The sequence below is a fragment of the Canis aureus genome, chromosome 9 (genome assembly GCF_053574225.1).
Source record: "Canis aureus isolate CA01 chromosome 9, VMU_Caureus_v.1.0, whole genome shotgun sequence".
Classification (NCBI taxonomy): Eukaryota; Metazoa; Chordata; class Mammalia; order Carnivora; family Canidae; genus Canis; species Canis aureus.
The window spans coordinates 33,022,567-33,043,543 of NC_135619.1; the positions used below are offsets into that span (position 1 = coordinate 33,022,567).

The window sequence follows — 20,977 nt, forward strand, 5'->3', positions numbered from 1 at the left end:
ATTAGAGGTGTTAAGTGAATCACAGGTGTCCTAAAGAGACACTTCCTTCAAGAGGAAATTAAAAGCTGCATAGAAAAGGAGAAAACATCAAAACTACAATAAGTAGAAAAAAATAAGTCAAACATATGAATACACCACCCCCACTAATAAAACAGAAAAACTACTGCAATCTTGGCCTCTTTAGGAGAGAAATGGTCTTTCCCCCCTTATTAAGATCTCGAGTTCTCACTCTACAATAGCCCAGTGGATAACTGATGTTAAAATGATACCAAGAAAAAAGTTAAATGATATTTAAGTAATCCTTTAGAAAGGCAGGAAAATTAAGTTCCAATAATAGATAAAATAAAAGATCTTTTGCACAATGGATTAAATTGTAATGTAATCAACAAAGTCAGCACCACATGAATTATTCCATGATGGTTCCACACTGTTGAGTTTCATGTTATGTTCCGAACAAGCGAGGTGTCAGACCTTTCTTCCCAGGCAAGCAGGGACTGGGTCCAGGTTGAAATTCTACTAGCAGGGACTGGTATTGGAATGGGTGTGGTTTTTCTGCACTTTGAGGGCTCTAATTAAAGGGGAATTAGAATCAAAGTCTGAGATGAGCGCTGGGGTGGGCCCAGGATGTAAGGGAAGTTCCAAACATCTAGTCCAAAGGTAATGAATGAAAAAACAAAAACTAGATTTAAAGCAATGAATCACATCAGAGAACTGCAGACAAAATGGAGTTTAACAGGGTTTGGGAGTAGGGACCAGAAGGATTTCCCAGAAAGAATGGCATAGAAGGTATAAGACTTTTTCTAGGGTAGCCAGGGTCAAGCATAAGGATGAGGAACTTGTGAGGGGGCCTTAATTCTTTAAGCAAAGAAGTGAAAGTCTCATGAATATAAGAAAATGAAAGAATTCAAAGAATTTGTAAAGAATGTGGAGAAACATCTGGAAGGCAGGAAGCAGAATGATAAATATTTAACTAGCTAGCTCACATATATATCTCATATATGTATATGAGTTTATATATGAGAGTATATCACTAGTGATCAAACAGGAGAGAAAGGAACTTAACTTCAAGTGAGAAAAATTTTGTTAGTTTTTAAGTTGCCTTTTAAATTGCTTACCAAGGGGCACCTGGGTGGCTCAGTTGGTTAAGCATCTGACTTTGACTCAGGTCATGATCTTGGGGTCCTGGTATAGAGCAGCGTGTCAGGCTCCCAGCTTAGGGGAGAACCTGCTTCTCTCCTTCTGCCTGTCACACCCTCTGATTGTGCTCTCTATCTCCATCAAAATAAATAAATAAATAAATAAATAAATAAATAAATAAATAAATAAATAAAAAAAATGTATTCTGCCCTTTGCATACAAAGACAAAGAATGTAAAGAATTCACAAAACTCACAAGAAAGCAAACAATTCAATAAAAGTGTAGGCAAATGGTTTCAGCTAATTTGCAGATACACAGATGGCACATAAGTGCATGAAAGATGCTCAACATTATTAGTCATTAGGGAAATGCAAATTAAAACAACAATGAGCTAAACTATTAGAATGACCAAAATAAAAATACTGAAAATAGCAAGTGCTGGCAAGGAATTTGAGCAACTGAAAGTCTTATATATTGCTGGTGGGAATACAAAATGATGTAATCACTCTGGTGGTTTCTTACAAGTTAAAACATACATTTAGCATATGACCCAGAAATCCCACTTCTAGCTATTTATCCCAAAGACATTAAAATTTGTTTTCAAACAGAAACTTCCACCTGAGTGCCTAAAATAGTGTTACTCAAAATCACCCCAAACTGGAAACAATCCCAAAATACTTCAGTGGGTGCTAAATTCACACAGTGGGATACTACTCAGCAACAATAAGTAACATACTACTGATACAACATGAATGAATCTTAAATGTGTTATGCTAATTGAAAGAAACCAGTATTAAAATATCGAATTCTATATGACTTCATTTATGTGACAGTCTGATAAAAGCAAAACGATAGGTTTAGAGAACAGATCAGTAATCCTTAGGGCTTGGGGGGAATGGAATTATGACTACTGAGGGACAGTACTAGGAAATACTTTGGGATGTTAGAATTATGCTGAGTTCATTTGTATGCTGGTTTCAAAAATCTATGCATGTGTTAAAGTCCACAGAACTTTTTTTTTTTTAAGATTTTATTTATTCATGAGAGACAGAGAGAGAGAGAGAGAGAGGCAGAGACATAGGCAGAGGGAGAAGCAGGCTCCATGCAGGGAGCCCAATGTGGGACGTGATCCCAGGACTCTGGGATCACGTACTAAGCTGAAGGCAGACGCTCAACCATTGAGCCACCCAGGCATCTCAAAGTCCATAGAACTTTAAACAAAGAAACAAAAAAAGAATTTTACTGTGTATAAAACTTTTTAAATAAAATAAATTTAAAATGGCAATAACCGTTCAATGCTTCCAATTTTGTGAGTCAGGAATTTGGCAGGATCATACTTTTGCTCCATATGGTACCAACCAAGGGGCTGAAGAGCCCAAAATAGTCTGAGTCTTGTTGCCATCTATCAACTAAGATACCTCGGTTTTTCTTTACATGGTGTCTCTTTCTACATATTCTTCAGGAGAATCTCTCTCTTCATGTGCCTTCTCTCTTCAGCACGATAGCTTGAACTTTATATAGCAACATGAGTCTAAAAACAAAAATGGAAGCTATAAGGCCACTTAAGACCTGGTTTCAGAAGTTCCAGAACGCTATGTCCATTGCATTGTATTAGTCAAGCCCAGATTAAAAGGAGAGAAAATGGCTTCCACCACTTGATGGGAGGAGCAGCAAAATCTGATTGCAGAAGGGCATGGACACAAGAAGGTATGATTTGTGGGAGAGGGAAGGGGGGGGAGTGCAATGAATATTCTAAGCAGAGGGAGCAGCATATCAAAGGCTCTGAAAAAGCCAAAGTCAGAGGAAACTAAAAGAAGGTCACTGGCTGATGATGAATGAAAAGAAGTTTCAAGAGGGATGAGGTTAGAGGAAAAAGTAGAACAAGATCATTCGGGGCCTGAAGGCTACTGTTAAGAGTTTGATTTTATTCTAAGTACAATGGGAAGCCAATGAATAATTTCAAGTAGGAAAGATCTGATATGATTTTTCTTTTCAAATGACTGTTGGCTCCTGTGTGAATTCCAATGTTCATTAATTAGCCACCAGAAGAGAAACACTATTCTAAGGTACTTCGAATATGGAATATGGATCTAAAAACACATTGCATTACAATTTAATGTGAAAATTTCAAATCACATGTCTTATTTACATTTATTTAATGCACATTTTAGGGACCAATGTATGTCGGCCACTTTGGTTTAAAAGGCAAATGAACATAGTAATTGCTAGATGTAATCTTTTGGAAACCAGTGAAACCAAGGGAAAAAATTAAATGTCCTGAGGTAATGTGAGCCTTTCCCCTGCCCAAAAGTCAAGTTTCCAAACCAATTACAACACTACTGATTGCTTTGAAAACTGGAATCAGAACAAGTCTACCTTTGGAGACAGGGTAGTGATAAGCCATAAAAGGTATGCTGCGTGAAGCTGTACTTTTACCTTTAAGAATACATAGGGAAGAGATTGAAGAAGGATGACAGGCTAAATACAGACACACTGGGTTCTCAGCAGGTTGGTTCTGTGTGAATGGCCATGTGTAACCTGTGTGGGGGCAAAACTAGTACTAAATATATGAGAGGGAAATATGTAATTAATCAGAATCATGCTTGAGAATGTGTTAGACAAATCCTCTTTAAGAATTCAAAATCTACATAATTTACTAAGCATTTATTGTGTGCTGGGCATTGTTATAAACTCTGAGGCATAGAAAATAAATATTAGTATAACACGATATAGGAGAAATATAGGGTGGGGAGTCAGGAGATGGGATTTTGGTCCCATCTCTGTTGTTAACTTGGTATGGAAAGTTGAGCAAGTTATTTGTCCTCAGTGGCTGTCTGCTTTCTATTCTATAGATTGCTTCCAGCTATGATATTCCATAACCCTTTCATTCCTAAGACATACTTTCTACCATTGAGTTTACAACTTGCAATTGCTGAGAAGCAAGACTAAGACCAATGAAAACAAGGGAACAAGTTTTCAATTCAACTCAATTCTACTAATGTTTATTGTAAGAAAGTGGATTAAAATATTTAGAGGCTTACTTTCAATCTTTCTCTTATTGACTGAACTAGGAGGATGGTTGTACTTTTCATTAGAAATTAAAATGGCAAATTCCATTTCTAAAAGATCTTTTTTGGAGGGGGGTTGTGGCTAGGGAAAAGGATCTTTGTGTGGTCATTACAATAGAATTCCACCTGCAAATTCCATTACCACATATTTTAGGGGAAAATAAGCTTGAAATAGTTTGCTTATTTAGAAGATGATTGCTTTCTAAAAGTGAATTAAATCCAACTAATGTTGAGTAAAGAAGAAAATCAATTAACATCTCTCTTCCCCTACAAGCACCATCAGCAACTTTAGGATAAAAAAAATAGAGAAATTCTCTTATTTTTGTGCTTCTTGTCTCACATTTTCCCAGGCTTCTCTTATATAGTCACAATAGAATATGAAGTGGTGTATGTTTCAAATCTACTTTGAATGGTTTTTCAATGACTGGTGGATTCTCTTGGTTATCCTATTGTGCAATTGTACCTGCTCCTACTGCAGAGGAGCTGGTGCTAACTTCATGTCTGCTAATGTTCTTTCCATACTTGTGAATAAAGACATGGAGATGGAATTCACCTACCAACCAATATTTAAGTATATTAACTACATCTCTGGACCAGTGTAAGGAATTAGCTAAGTGTAATGAATAAGACAGACCTTATCTTTGCCCTTACAGATCTTACAGTCTAATGAGGAAGACAAAGAAAAAGTAATTATGAGTATGATGAGTGTAATAAAAACAAAAGCTAAGTGCGTTCAACAGAAGGAACTGACCTAGAATTAACTGATCACGGTCTGAGGACAATGAGAAAACCAGTCATATAGGAGTAGAGGCCTGTCATCCAATACAAAATTTGGCTGGACTTTCATCCCTGGAAGGTAATCTCTAAATCCTTGGAATTTCCTGAGGGATGAGTGTCTTTGTTACTCATGGTGGAATCCAACTCTATGCCTGAGCTTATGCTAAGGAGATGACTCAGGATGGGGCTAGCTAATCTGGAAGAACCAACCATGTGATTCCAGAGCCTTGGGGCTTAACACACATGACTTTCAGGGAGGAGAGGAGTGCTGGAAATTGAATCCAATGTTACTTATACAATTAAACCCCAACAAAAGCCATGGACACCCTTGGCTCAAGTAAGCTTCCTAGTTGGTGATACACATTGATGTGCTAGGAGGGTGACAGATCCTGAGGAAATGGAAGCTTTGTATTTGGAATCCTCTTAGACCTCAGCTAGGGTCTTTTAATGGTTGGTACTAATTTGCATCTTATAGGTGAAACTGTAATGATAAGTATAGTTCTTTCCTGAGTCCTGTGAGTCATATTAGTGAGTTATTGAACCTGAGATGGTAGTGGGAACCTCCAAGCTTGTAGCCAGTTGGTCAAAAGTGCAGGTGGTCTGAGAACTTCAGAATTCATGACTGGAGTCTAAAGTGGGAGGAGTCTTATGGAGGACTGTGTCCTTGACCTGTGAAATTTGACCTAACTCTGGATAGTTAGTATCAGAATTGCATGCAGGAGTGTCAGGAGTGTCAGAACTGCATGCTGCAGTTAGTGCAGAAGGCCAATAATGGGAAATGCAATTGGATTGACAAAACTGAGGGAGGTTATGGAAGATTTGTATATGAGGCATAGATATTAGATTTGGAAAGGGAAGATGATATGATAAAATAACAAAAGCTTAAATTATTAAGTGTTTGCAATGCATCATGAACACATGTAAGCATTTTTAGGTTTCTTCTCATTACCTTTTACCTCCTTCTATCCTATGGTGTGGGAAGCATCGTTATTTCAAAGATGAGTACTAAAAAACAAAACAGCATCATGAAAATAACAAAAAACACTGGACTCTGCTAATCTGAGAGTTGCCATGCATGTGCTGTTGACCTTGGAAAAACCATAGCATTATATGACCTCAGTATGTTCATCAGCCCTTGCATCTCTAGAATTTTAATATTCCAGATGGTGCTGTCTGAAAAGTCACAGGTTATTTAAGTAGTCTGTAGGAAAAATGTAATTTTGGACATTCATTTGTATTTTCAGTAAGTGCTTACTGAACATTGCCATGTGCCATATGCTGGGCTCTGCGTAGGAAATGCAGAGATAAGCACAATGGATATGGTTCCTTCCCTCTAAGAGCTAATAGATATTCCCTCAATATCTATAGTATTGTGTAAATTCCCCTTTTATTTCAAATGAGATTACTTTTAAACAGTCAGTATGAAGGAAAGCTGGTGTATTAAAAGAAAAGCAGCCTATTGCATGGGGGTGCAAGAGATTGGGAAAGAGCTTTGCCTTGCTATTAGGAAAATGGAAGTTTGAATGGAAATGGAACATTATGGACAGACTGTGAGCATGTGAGAGGTCACCTTTAACATTAGATAGTGATCTTGGGGAGCAAACCCCAACAGTAGTGTGTGTGTGTGTGTCCATTTTGTTATGAGTGACAAAGAAGGCAAGGCATTACTCTCTCTACATATTTACTCTCACCTTACTATACGAGGAACAATACACTAGTTTCACAGCCTAGATTAAGAAGAGACTTTCAGACTTGGAGTAGAGAATTCAAGCAGAGGAATACATGAGACTGGATGAGCAGAGTGACATTAAACATGCATAAAGACTTTACCCATATTTCAAAGCCTCCAGAACCATTTGGAGGCACTTTGTGAACACACAGATTCTACTGCGGATTTTTAAAATCAGAATTTTTAGTGGAGGAGATTTAGGAATAAGGCTTTTGAGATGATTCTGATGCTTGTTAGATTTGAGAACCACTGGTTTATCTGACTAGCACACAACGATGGCTCTCAAAGACTCAAAGAGCCCTGTCATCAATAATGACCACTTTGTTTTGCTCTCCTGACATTATTCTTCTGAATGGGCCAGTTTGGTTTCTAAAGCTATTGATTTATGGATACTGCTTTCTCCCTTCTTCCATCTGTAGATTTTTATTCTCAGTTTCTTTTGTTGGCATCTAAAGTTAAGGAGATGTTTTTTGCATTTTTTTTGTGATGGAGTCATTTCTGCCTTGTATAGTAGACACAGATTGGGTACTTTTGGTGAGAATCTCAAGGATGGGGCAGAAGGTAGATCTAAGCCATCAAAATCATTTGAACTAACCAAATCAACAATAAATCACAAACTCCAGATTTTTGTTTAAAGGGGAGGAGACCAAGGCAGTGGATGTGCAAATTAGCCAGGCCACGACTTGCTGGCTCTGGTTCATTTTGTAAACAAAAGCAGGCCTGAATTCAATCAAACATTACTTGTTAAAGTAAACGAGCAAAAAGCTGGTGAAAATTAAAGTAGAACAGAAGATGGTTTCAATAATTTCATTCTCCGGCTTTTAGCTTAAAAAAATCTACCCACCATTCCATTCTATGCGGCTTGTCCTTTCTTTCAAGATACTTTCATGAAAATTAAAGAGCATTTTAGTTATGCATATACTGAGAAATGCTACCTGTAGTATTGCGTAAATTGCCTTGGGAACACATGTCTGAATACTATCATTTGTTGTTTTGACGGTATTTTTGTAGGCTTTTAGAGATTTTTTAAGTGACAGAAATGGGACCCAATAGGTTGGCTAGCTGAGAGACTAAATTGTTTGATAAATACCATGTGTCTGGTATGCTATACTTGTTTGAAGTGACACTGAGAGATTAGTTGTTTCTAGACATTTTTTGGTTAAATCTTTAATGTATACATTTTTTGGTTACATCTTTGAGTTTCTCCTCAGAACTGAATAAGCCTAAGGGGTTTTGCTCAGTGGGCCATGGTTTTTGCCTGAGGTTAAGTTTGTCACTGAGGTGACGTGTTTTACTCAAAGAGGGACAGTCAGAATGCCATCAGAATCCCTGCATGAAGAAGTTCTAATTATTAAGCCTGAACTTACAAGTTTTGGTAGGAATTTTCTTTGCATGGAGAACTGTCATTTGGGGGGTTGTGTTGGGGCAGGGATCCAGAAGATCATTTCTAAGAGTTTTGGGACTAGTTGTAGCTGTCTAGCTGTCCACCTAGGCCAAAAGTAATCCCGAGTCATTGCCTGAAATTCTCTCCACCTGTGAGCTTGTGCTATGTTCCAGCAACTGAAAGAGGTGTTGATTCATTTCAGGCCTAGTTTGTCTATGATGAAGTTCAACCCACCACAGAAGGACTCAGGGGAACTGCACTGTGGGCTCTAGGTCTGTGATTTATGTTTTCCCTGTGCCTTTCTCTGTTACTCTGCATTGCTGACAGTGAGGCAGACATCATATGTGTTTAGCCCAAAAGATAATGCTCAGTACCTTATAAGAATGTAGAACAGAGGTAGGTAAGAATATCTGATAGGCGCAAATCAACCGTTGGTGATAAAACAACCACCAAGGTCAAACAGTAACAATACTCCCCTGCTCTGGAATCAGATCCAGGAGGCAAACATTGGTGATGGCCTCCCCCAGGGCTACTTGCTATCATCAAAACATGGTGAAGAACTTGGACTTCCTCCTACTCAGGTCTATCAGTTGAGTGTAGAATATTCAACTTGGGGTGGATACAGAAAAATATGCTCCCTGCCCTGCCCACTCAGAGCTCTTAAGTATTAGAAGAGGATTCATTTAATACTTAATGATGATTTGGATCTAAAATAATTACCAATTAATCTTCTTTAAATGCTTTTATTGCAGGTCCTCTTAGAGACAGTACACTGGATGAAATGACCTCTTACAATTCCTTCTTATTCTTTGGTCTCATGGTGATTTGTTTCAATGACATCACAGGGTGGAAACCGCTTTCTCCTGAAAACTTTAAATATCAGCTATGGGAGGAGCTTTTTCTATTTCAGGGTTATGTCATTGCTCTGGTAGTTGACGGTTCTATTTTGAGAAATACCAAATTCTTATCTTCCATCCTGGTACCTATCTATGGCATTGGCCCAACAACTAGTTACAAGAGCAGTTGAGCTTGCAGAAGGTCCTTGGGAGAAAAGTCCCTGGCTCATATTCTAATAGTCCAAGGAAATAAGAACCAATTTCCTGGCACCCCTACGTCGGTGCCTGCCCTCCTGGAGTGATTGAGAATGATGTTTGTACTCTCTTGTATCTCAGCTTTTACTCCTTTGTGTTTATTCCATTGCTGAAAGACTCAGAACATCACTTTTCTAGTACACATTGTTTGTCTGAAAATACACCTGGAGACTTGCCCAATTTGGAAATGACTTAAATTACAAAAAAAGCACAGCTGTCTTTAACAGCTCTAGGAGTTCATGCAACGAGCCTACAATTTATTGAGTAGGATTAGATGCTTATTGCCTATGACACTTTAAATACCATTACATTGAAGTTTATACAAGAAAGTCCAAGTTTAAAACTGGAATCTTAGCAATAACAGCTGGGCCATTTGTTTATGTGATAGGCAGGAAAGAATGACTTCTGTAATCTTCGTATTTGGCTTCAGGATTCTGCTCAGGAGAAAAAAAAGATGGGGAGGGGGGAGAGAGAGAAGCTAATTTCAGATTGTCAAGCTGAGCTGAACACTGCTGGCTAATTTGTCCCTCATGTTAAGACCTCTGCCAAGGTTCCTCTTGTATCCTCTTGCTCTCTCACACCTGACAAACCAGCGCTTGAAATACTGTAGCCCACCTCTCTGACAGCAAGGGGTATGTCGCTAGCTCGCTTGCAGCTCTCTCCCCCAGGCGGCTCACATTCCGCATTTTGTTTCTAGCATGAAAGACTTTGTTTTAAATCATAATAGCAACCAGGCTGTAATCACATTAGAGCGCACATGGAGAACTTGCAAACAGTCATGTGTTTTGGATTTGACATTCTGATTTATGGTTGTGTGCTCCAGTTACACAGCTGCAATCTCATTTTCCGACAAAGATGTTTTCTATTTTTCTATTACTTTGCTTCACCCTGTCTTTATGTTGGGGAAAATGAAAGCCACCAGGTGAAGTCATAACATAAGTACAAATGTTTTCGTGTTTGGGTTGGAGAGCGTAATAAATGGTGTATACCAGCATTTCAAACACAGCTTGTTATTTTTGAATAAAAGTGTAAAGGGAATTGCTTACTTAAGGTAATCGCAAATTAAAGAGGTACGTGGAAATTTGTTTGTAAAACCCAGAATTGTCCTACAAACTTTCTATGTCTATCACCTGATATCAATTTCCTAGGAGGGAAATGGATGGTAATGTTCCATTTTAGATATTTGGGTAAACTGAGCTCCCTACTTAGGTATATTCATTTCACAAAATTCTAATAAATTCATGATAGGGAACTTCTAAAGATAATCTGTACATAAGCTGTACATTGTGCAACCCAGAGACATAAAGTAGTTTGCCCAAGGTCACAGAGCTGGATAGTGATTGATAGAGCTTAGTCTAGAACTCAATTTTTATCTGTCCTATTCCAACACATTTTCCACCTCTCCATTTAAATGCAGGGTGAACAGAACTTCCTGTGGTAAACTGACCACCACCACAAAGAATATTCCACATCAGTCTTTTGTGAACATATGAAAAAGGAAATTCCTTTCACTTTTTTGGGTTTTATTTACATTTAAACATTTTATGTTGTTGCTGTTAAGTCTGATGAAAATTCAAGTCCATACCTGGTTCACCAGTGCAGGACACAATATTCTATCTTGGTCTCATATTTGGGGTACAATGTTGGCAATAAATGTAACAATCTTAAACTCAGATGTGTTAACACTGAACACATTTCAATTCTTCACAATGAGCAATTACAAATGTGTTTCTGGCAATTCAATAAATCTCAATAAAAGGGTAAAAAATATCTGTATAAGAAAATTCAAAAGATATATACTATGAAGGTGTGCATGGGTGTAAGCAGTCAGATTGACTTGGAAATCTCTATAAAGAATAGAAAGAACATTAAGATCTATTATCTGGATCATTATTTTGGGGCCCATTTCCTCTTGCATAAATTATCTTTGCTTTGTGAGAAGATTTTAACTTCAATGGTCATTAGGTCACCATGGTTTTCTCATAGAGAAGAAAATCCATATACCTAGTAATTAAATATAGCATTTCTTAGTAGGATTTTCTAAATCGCAAATAATGATAAAAAAAATTTTTCCTCTTGTTCAGGAACTGGAAGGAGAATGAGGGACTAACAATTTTGTTTATGATTTTTACCTGAATGCACATGAACAGATGCTATGTTAGAATTTTAGGTTCTCTTATCTAGCTAGGAATAACACTTAGCAGGTAGAGTAGACATGTTTTTGATATCTATACTGGTCTCTCCCGCCTCCATTCTTCCCTTTTCTTGACCACAGCACCAAAATTTTCCTTGTGAGGAAGTTATTTCCACTTCATTTTCATCCATGAGAATTATCATCCTACCCTGAGACCAAAGGGTAAACTGATTCCTTAAGCCAGTTACCTTATCTTATCTGCTCCTTTGTGACAGTGATAGTATGTGGTTTGGGCACATGACAATGAGAGTCAAAGAGATGAGTCCAAGAACTTCTGAGAATGTTATTAATCAATGTGCCTGATGAGAATGTGAGAGTCGTAGAATTTAGCAGCTTTCCTTTTTCTCTTCTTCCATTTTTTAATCTCAAGGGGAAAGCCTGGAGCTTTCTAGAGCAGCTAAACACTGAGGAAGGCAGAATGGAAGAACAGGGAAAAACACATGTTACACGTCAGATCAAGCTTCCACTGAAGGTGGTCCTGGAGGGCAACCCGATCAGGTGTAGGCTGGTGGCCTGGGTGGTGAAGGGATTTATCCAAGGCAGAACCAAAGAGATGGAAGTTTACTGAATACATCTCAAGGAAGCATCAGGCAGGACAGCAAAGCAGACACTGTGTGTCAAAAGGTGGTGGGGGAATGGGAGGTGAGGAGCATATGGAGTTCTCCGTTTTTGGTACCTGTGCCCAATTGAAAATAGCCCATTGGTCAACTATGGCTTATGGATATTTTGAGGTGGGTCACCTAATGGGCCTGTTTGTATTCAGCCCAGTGGTCACTGTGGACCCTTCTAGCTCACTCAGGTTACCATTGTTCAGGTTGGCTGCCTAAAAGGGCCTCTACAGGTCCTATCAGGATTTTTAGTGACAGATGAAAAAAAAATTCCACTTTTGTGTTTCCTGGCACTTGTTACTGGAAGACTCCTAACTGATATACCAGGGAAGTGTAAAGACAGTGAATGTCTGCTCTGAGCATAGTTCTCAAAACAGTCTTTAAGGAACATGTGCCTTTGTGCGATCTCATCTATCTCACAGTAAGGAAGGAGCATATGCATGTAGTGCTCAGCAGAGTGACTGATCAGAGAGGGGCTCCTAGGAATTGTAGCAGACATTATGGTAATGATGATGGTGGTGACTCTGATTGCTAGAGTTTAAGTCAGAGAAATTATTTGCCAAATACACAGAGAAGATGCCGGGAAATGCGTCTTTGCCTGACCTAATAAGATAGAATAAGATTATTGTTAATTTAAAATGTCTTACTTTACCAGAATATTTATGTAAAGACCAACTTTACAATCTGCCTAAATTCCCCCATTTAATATTAAAAAGAAATTCTAATAAGGTTTTCTCAAATTCTCATTGCCTCTATCATGGGTCTTCAGTGACTGTGAGTATTCCCACCCCATTATGTTAGGATAGGCCTATGATTGGCTTGAGATCCACATTGTTCCAAGACACTACCCTTAACTACAAGCAGCTTTCCATAAGCGAAATCCGAAGTACTATTTCTATTGTCCGTACATTTTTCAAGGGAATGTCAGTGTGTGATCTCCAAAAGCATGAGGCACTGAAAATAGTGTAAACTCCAATAATCACAGTGTTACTACAAGGGAAACAATTTTCTTTTGCTACAGGTATTCTAACAGTTGTAAAGTTTGTTAACTAAAACGTGTAAAATTTGTATTGATAAACTCTTACAAATAATAGAACTCCTCTTTTGTTTTAATCAGTGTTGTCATAAAACGGGATCTATCTGTATTCATTAAATTTGTGGATCCTTAGAAGGCACTGCATGTTTCACTGTTTTTTCTTTTAGTATTAAGATGGATTTAGTTTACTTTAACCATGACCTATAGGATGTACCTTTTTATCTTAGGGCAATTTAAGGCATAATATGTGTTCATATACCCCATTCTTAGGTAGTTACTTTTTTTTTTTTTTTTTTTTTTTTTAGTTCTTAGGTAGTTACTTAAGTCACCATCATCCTAAGTAGTTAATGTTTACTAAATTACACAAAGTGCCCTGTGAGTCACCTGACAGTGGATGTGAAATGATTAAACAGCCCCAGGTGCACATTTACTGATATGATACCTCAAGCAAATGGGATTTATCAAGAGCATAATGAAGCTTGAGTTTTAGGACTGTACACTTAACATGTCTCTTCTAAGGATCTCAGTCAGGGGGGACCCTAGCAATTCTTACCTGTAACCTCTAATTTGTTTTCCTAAGGAGGGCTTTCTAAAATAATAGAAACAGTAGACTCACAAAAATAAGGAATAACTTGATTTCTTTGTTTCTTTCAAGGGGTAGGAACAAAGGGAGAACAAAATCCGTTTTTGGCTTGAACCCCCATTCATAGTGGCCTTTATAGGAACAAGGAGTTAAAGATATTCCTCTCTTCTGGCATGCAGAGAACATACCATTCAGAAGCTGTGGCTTCTGCTCATGTTAGTGAGAAGTATAGTTCTGTGCAGCCATTCCTGGCTAATATACAAAGCAATGGGCAACACTGGGTTGTGATGGTTAACTTTAGGTGTCAGCTTGACTAGGTAAGGGATACCCATACAGCTGACCAAACATTATTTCTCTATAAGGGTGTTTCTGGATGAGATTGATTAGCATTTCATCTGTACACTGAGTAAAGAAGTGCACCAGTGCAGATGGGCATCATCCAATACACTGAAGCCGTGAGTAGAATGAAATGGTGGGAGAAGGGAGAGTTAGTTCTCTGCTTGAGCTGAGGCATACCTCTTCCTCTGCCCTCAGACCTTGCTGCTCCTGGTTCTTGGACCTTTAGACTCAGACTAGGACTTAATATCCTTGGTTCCTTTTGTTCTCAGGCCTTTGGGTTTGGACTGAAACTATACCACTGGCTTTCCTGGACTTCCAGCAGAATCATGGACCTCACAGCCTTCTGAATCATGTAAGCCAATCACTCATAATAAATTTCTTTCTATATATCTATATCTAGGTTTTTGGTTTATTTCTCTGGAGAACCTGCTTAATATTTATGTAGATGTAGAGAGTAAGGACTTCTGTAATTTCTCCTCAGTCCTGGGATAGGATAATGATAAGACAGGGCAAGTGTAACATACAGGCACCTGGACATTGAGAAGAGAACCCATGGAAACAGGAAGAAACTGAGCGTTACCATAGCGAACAGATTTCTGTTTTCGACAGGCTACTTAATGTCTGTGTCAGTCTTTCGTGAAAGGGAATCAGACATCTCTGCACATCCTTTGGTAACTACAGCTTGAAGCTAACCTTATAATATAGTATACTATACATATAGTATATGTATAATATGCATATACAAAATATGTAGTAGGATTTAGTCATTTTGCAGCACAAGTCATTTATGTAAAATGCTTCTACAATGACAGTAATACATGAATAGGAGCTCATTTAAAATATATTAAGACATTACAAATAAAAGAGAAGTCTCCTATTGGCTGCCCCCCACCTCTCCGTCCCCCTACGTTTACTGTGCCAATTTCAATCATTGCCTTAGGAGGGAGAGCCCATGTTACCAGTTTGCAATATGTTCCTCTGTGCCTTTTTACACATAAATTTACATTTGCAACTGCACTTAAATGGAGATAGTATCTTACTGACTTTCAGGATCAGCTTTCAAAAAAGAATGAGAGAATATGCTACAATACAGGTGCAGCAACTTTCCTTTGAAGCTCAAGAATATACATTAAAGATCCTTCATGTCAGCCTATATAGATGTATCTCATAATTAACTGCTGTATGAATACCCTGTAGCATGACCATATCCATATTCGTTTATATCTTCTCCTTACTGATAGGTCTTTTGCTATGGCACTTGATGATACAATGAATATTTTTGTGTATTTTTCGGTATATTTGTATGTGAATCTCTCTGAGAAGGATACGAAACAGTAGAGTGACTGGGTCAGTGAATTCTTACACTTTACATTTTAATCTATCACCTTCCTCCAAAACTTGTTCCAGTTTATGCTCCCATCATATCTGGGGGTGCTCATCTCAAGTAACATATAATGTTACTCCTTTTAATTTTTTGCTAATTTTTAAAAATTATTTATTTATTTATTGATAGTCACAGAGAGAGAGAGAGGCAGAGACATAGGCAGAGGGAGAAGCAGGCTCCATGCACGGGGAGCCCGACGTGGGATTTGATCCCGGGTCTCCAGGATCGCGCCCTGGGCCAAAGGCAGGCGCTAAACCATTGCGCCACCCAGGGATCCCAATTTTTTGCTAATTTGATGAACATAAAGTTTTCTAATTATTGGATCATTTAATCTTTTAAAAAGATTTTATTTATTGATTCATTCATTCATTCATTTAGAGAGTGCAAGTGGGTGGAGTGGCAGAGGGAGAGAAAGAATCTCAAATAGACTCTGTGCACTGAGTAGGGAGCCAGATGCGGGGCTTGATCCCGGGACCCTGAGCGCATGGCCTCAGCTGGAACAAAGTCAGATGCTTAACTGACTGAGCCATCCAGGTACCCCAAGGATCATTTAATTTTTAAGTAAATATTTTGGTATCTTTCTAAGTTCCTCATTAATGAATAATCCTAAATATTTTTATACTTGGATACTTATATTTACAGCTTGTGTAATATGGGTAAGATTCTGGAACTCAAAGTTAGCAAAACAAGATAAGCAGCCTTTCAAAATGCAGACACGGCAGCTTAAAATTTTGGCTAGCTGGGTTGTGTATTATATCTACCTCAGAGATGATTTCTGCCTCAATAATCCAAGGGAAGACAGCAAAAATATTAACAAACTAACCTTAAATACATCTAAGAGACCTAGCTAAAGTAAGTTTAATTTCACAAACATTTACTCTGCAGCTATTTTGTTCATAGCTCTCTGCTAGGACTAAAAAGATAAGTGAGATCTGATACTTATCAAGTATTTTACAGTTTAATAATGAACGCTGGTAGGCTAAAAAATAAATGTAAACGCAAGGAATATTTTATTAAGGGTCACATGACATAAAAACTGGGTGCTCCAGAAATTTTAAGAGAGGAATTCTAGTTTGAGATATTAGGACTGGCTTCAGAGCTAGGTAAGACCTCAAAAACAGATTTCACATGGTGGGAGGATAGAGAAGGACATTCAAAGCTGAGAGAACAAGAGGAGCACACAGGTGAGGCTGTGTGTCATCTTTTGGGGCCTAATGTCTGTGTGTGCATGCATGTATGTACACACACACACTAAGGCTGGGATTTGGGAGTTAATGTAGAGATAAGCCTGAAAAGTTATTTGGGTCCAGAATGGACATTATTCTACAGGACAGTATTTTTCAAAAGGCAGATCAACTACACCTGCATGGGTTAGCTTGCATATTTAAAATGCACATCCCAGCCTCACCCTAACTGGATTAACAATATTTGGGATTTGGGGCCCAGGAGTCTTCATTTTTAACAATATCCCATAAAGGTTTGGTTTTTATGTTTTTTAAAGTGCATTAAATTTGAAAATCACTCTTTCAGACTAGAGTGAGCCTTTGAAAAACTTGGACTCTTCTGGAAGGGGTCTAAGGAAATCTAAGGGGACATCCTGCAGGTGGTTCAGGGAAAAGAAAGAGAAATGACCCTGGGGTGGGGGGGAAGTCCTACTGACTAGTGCCCTTGGGACATACTGTCTTTGGGATTGCTCTAATATCAGGATGTATGTTGCTCAGAGCAGCCCAGGTCAAAAGCAGAGATGCATTTAGGACCATTTAAAACCAATATTAGCTTTAATGCTCTTTGAAAGAGGCATAATTAGGAATGTAAAAGTCAGGTTACCTCTGATTAGTGAGAAACAGAGTGAAGGGTGAATCCATTAGGAGCTACTTGTAAGACATTCACACTTTAAGAACATTGCTTTGATGATTTTGAAGGAACTACATTGGGGGAGAAAGGCAGCTGAACCAGTTCCTACTTCAAAGACCTATTACACTGTTTATCTTTTTAGGGCAATACCCTTAATTGTTTTGAATGACACTAAAAGACTCTTAATTTGAATATGAATGACTTGGCCATTTGCAGGTAAATTTTGGTTAACTCCATACTATGAATCAACCAATAATTTTTAAAGATTGTTTGCATTTACCTGTATGTATTTATATGTGTATGTGCATAATTCCATGCGCCTTTATGCACTTTCAAATCATATTAAAGACGCTGATCCTTGCTACTGTGAGCTATTTGGGAGAAGGATCTTCACTTATTTGCAAATAAGACAAAGATTACATGTTTTCCTTCATTCAGTACTAGAAACCAGGTTTTCCAAAGTCTCAACAGGATTCTTCTCTCTAAAAGCCTTGAAGACAATTAAAATGTGATGGCGATGGCCTGTGGCAGGTAAGGAAATTGTTTGCCATTCCCTGCAGATAGAAACACTGGGGAAATTCTGCAGTCTGAAAAATGGGAGGGGAGGCACACACAAAGGATTTTGAGAGGCTTAACTGTGAGGATGTAGATATAAACAGAAAGAGGCAAGTTGCTGGACAACCTTAAAATTCTTTCTGTAGGTAGGTATTTCAGTTGGATTTTCGGTTGCCATAGTAAACCCCTGAAGCAGAAGATGCTCTACCAAAATACCCTTCAACAGGGATATCATCTTATGTCACAGTGACAATAGAAAAGAAAAACTGCATAAAATGGGCTTATGGTTTTTTACTGCACCAGGTCCACGTTGCAATAAAAGGAATCAGGAATTTAATGACATACATTGTGTACCTACCAAAGTAGGGTGCTATGCTATTTATACATTTAGGAATTGGAAAGACAGATAGGATCCAATAAATGTAAACTTCCAAACATTACCAAAACTTCAAAGTTTTCTTATTGATGGAGCTGCCAGTTTCCATTAGTACATAGCACAACAGCTTTCTAAAAAGGAAAGGAATGTGGGATGTAAGAACCATGGTGACAGTCTCTAGAAAAGGTATATGTGGTCAGAGCAATCTACAAGGATCATGCTGTGTTTTCAACACTCCAGCCCTAGAAGCCTAGTATTTTCCTTTATTGCCTTCAGCACCTTGATGCTTAAAAAATATTCTTGTGTCTTCCTTTAAACCCTTCTCTGAATATGCATATAGACATCTCTTTGGGCTATGAGCTCATACGTGAAATAGGATCCTTGCCTTGATGAAACTGCATGGGAGACATCCAAGAAATATCTGCTCTAGGAAATGATTTGATGATTCAACAAGTTGGCACTCTTCTGAATCAAGACTGTGCCAGCCTTCGTGTCAGGGGCCACTGTTGGAAGGCTTGGCTTTCAACTGAACTGTAACATAGAGTCCTTAACTGCCCTGGTCAGTAAATGTCCAGCCGCTTTTTTTATCCATTTAGAGATCTTAACTTCAATCATCTGGCCAAAACGCAATCTGGGTAATCTATAAACCCAGAATTCCCCAATAATTTCACTTGGATGAGACATTGCATTTTCTGTCCTCTTTGCCCCCCAAACTTGCATCACATTACATGCTATTAAACATGTTCCACTACCAAGCTGGCTGAGGCAGCAGGTAGCACAAAAACTGTGCTTTGTACTCACTGACTCCCTTCAGAAGCCAAGTCTATAAACTGCTTGTTTATTTGGCAAGAATGCAAAAGGAGTGTCTTTCATTTCTTCCTTCCTCGTTTTCTACCTTTGAATTGCATTTGTCCAAAAGAATTCCACAGGTAATAAATAGATTTATATGAAAGGGGGTTCACAATGACATCTTGATTTTTTTCAATTAAAAGTATTTTTTATTAGGGGCACCTGGGTGGCTCAGTCAGTTAAGTGTCTGTCTTCAGCTCAGGTCATGATCCTGGGGTCCTGGGATTGATGAAGTTTTGGAATATAGGTGAGGTCCGGAGCTGATGACCAAGAAAGAATTCTTGAGACATCTTTGGTGCAAAATAGTAGTTTTATTAAAGCACGGGACAGGACCCGTGGGCAGGAAGAGCTGCTGCCCCGGGGCCTGTGAGGGGTAGCTGATTATATACCTGGGAATTGGGAGGGTATTGGGAGGGAATTGAGGATAGCTGTACTCTCTAAGGAATTTTGGAAGCATGGTTTCCAGGACCTTGAGGGGGCTAGCTACTGTTGGGAAAAGGTCACTTATTATCGTCCAATAAAACCTGAGTCATGAGACCCTTCAGATGTGTATCGGTGGACCATGTGCTCAGGGGATGATTGCCAACATGTATCTTAGGAGTTTAGAGATAAAGGAAATTTCTAAAGGAATTTTTATAGGTTAAAGTAGACTTACAGGCTCCTGGGAGTTGGGCAAAGATTGCCTTCTGCCCTTAGCAAAGTATGAACATCGAGGCAGTTGAGTCTGAAGAGGAATGTCCCTTTGCCTGTTTCAAGGACTTGTCAATGTGCTGCCCCAGGCTCGTGCCTTGTCCTCAGCTAGCCCTGTGTTCCCCCATCAGGATCAAGCTCCATGTTGGGAATCCTTGCTCAGTGGGGAGTCTGCTTTTTCCTCCTCTTCTACCTCTCCTCCTGTTTATGCTCTCTCTCTATTAGTCTTGGAGTGCCTGAGTGGCTCAGTCAAGTGTCCGACTATTGATTTTGGCTCAGGTCATGATCTCTGGGTAGTGAGATGGAGCCCTAGGTCAGGCTCTGTGCTCAGTGGGGGAATCTGCTTCTCCTCGTCTCCCTTTGACCTTCTCCCCACTTGCACTTGCGTGCACACATGCACATTCTCTTTCTCTCAAATAAACCTTAAAAATTTAAAATTTAGTCTCTATGTTGCTGTGTCAGAGAAATTAAGACTGGAACATACGGTTGTGTAGATGAGCTATAGTTTGCCTTTTAGAGATCTATGTCTAGAGAACAAGCCTTGAAAATCAATAATATTAATCTCTAAAGTACTCCCCCTGGAGAGTTCGGTGCTTATATAAATACATTTGACTTGTTTGCTTTCTTTATGGTCAGCATCCTTAATCCATAGCACCATCTTGGGTTTTTTTGAAGACAAGTAAAAGAAGTTTTAGGAATGTCTTATGCTTGCCCCTAACACAACTAGAAAGCAACTGTACTATCACCGAGGAGACTAAACACACATAAAATGCCCACAAAACAGAACATGCTAAAATGCGGTAGAGAAAGCCGGTATAGAAGTCGTACTAATTGTATTTGAATCCTTACTCTACCACTTATTAGGTGTGTGATTCTGGGCAAGTTATGTAACTGCTCTATGCCTCATTGTTCCCACCTATAAAATGGGAATAATAACAGTTAACACATCTAAGGGTCTCAGGACAGGATATCAATATTAGGGATATTTATAAAATATTAAGTAAAAGATGCATGCAAACAAAATGTGAATTTTTGAAGGGAGAGTTTTCTTTGAGTTAGAATATTTAAGGGAGTTTCCATGGAAAGCTCAATGGATCAGGTTGAATTTGAGCTCTGAATTTCAAAATTAGAAATGTATTTTTCAAAATATATTGTATTTCAAATACAATGTATTTCAAAATACATTTCAAAATACATTTTCAAAAAATGTATTTTTTGCACTTACTGACTTCCTTCTGAAACCAAGTTTATATCCCATTGATCTGACAAGGATGTGTCAATAGTGCATCTCTCTTTTCATGATTCCAAAATCAGAATTTTTTA

The 20,977-nt window shown here is 38.5% G+C and overlaps 1 long non-coding RNA gene across 5 annotated transcripts in view; it reads right to left on the bottom strand.

Annotated features, from left to right (window-relative positions):
- LOC144320090 (uncharacterized) overlaps positions 1-20,977 on the bottom strand; it is a 90,876-nt gene that overhangs the window by 32,892 nt on the left and 37,007 nt on the right. For 2 of the 5 annotated variants that reach the window (XR_013385675.1, XR_013385671.1), the window contains one exon: positions 2,556-2,668. The exons of 2 other annotated variants lie outside the window; for them this stretch is intronic. This is a non-coding gene — a long non-coding RNA (uncharacterized LOC144320090). Of the gene's footprint in view, positions 1-2,555; positions 2,669-8,886; positions 9,621-20,977 lie in introns of those variants that run through there. One more of the 5 variants, XR_013385673.1, reaches the window with a different exon arrangement.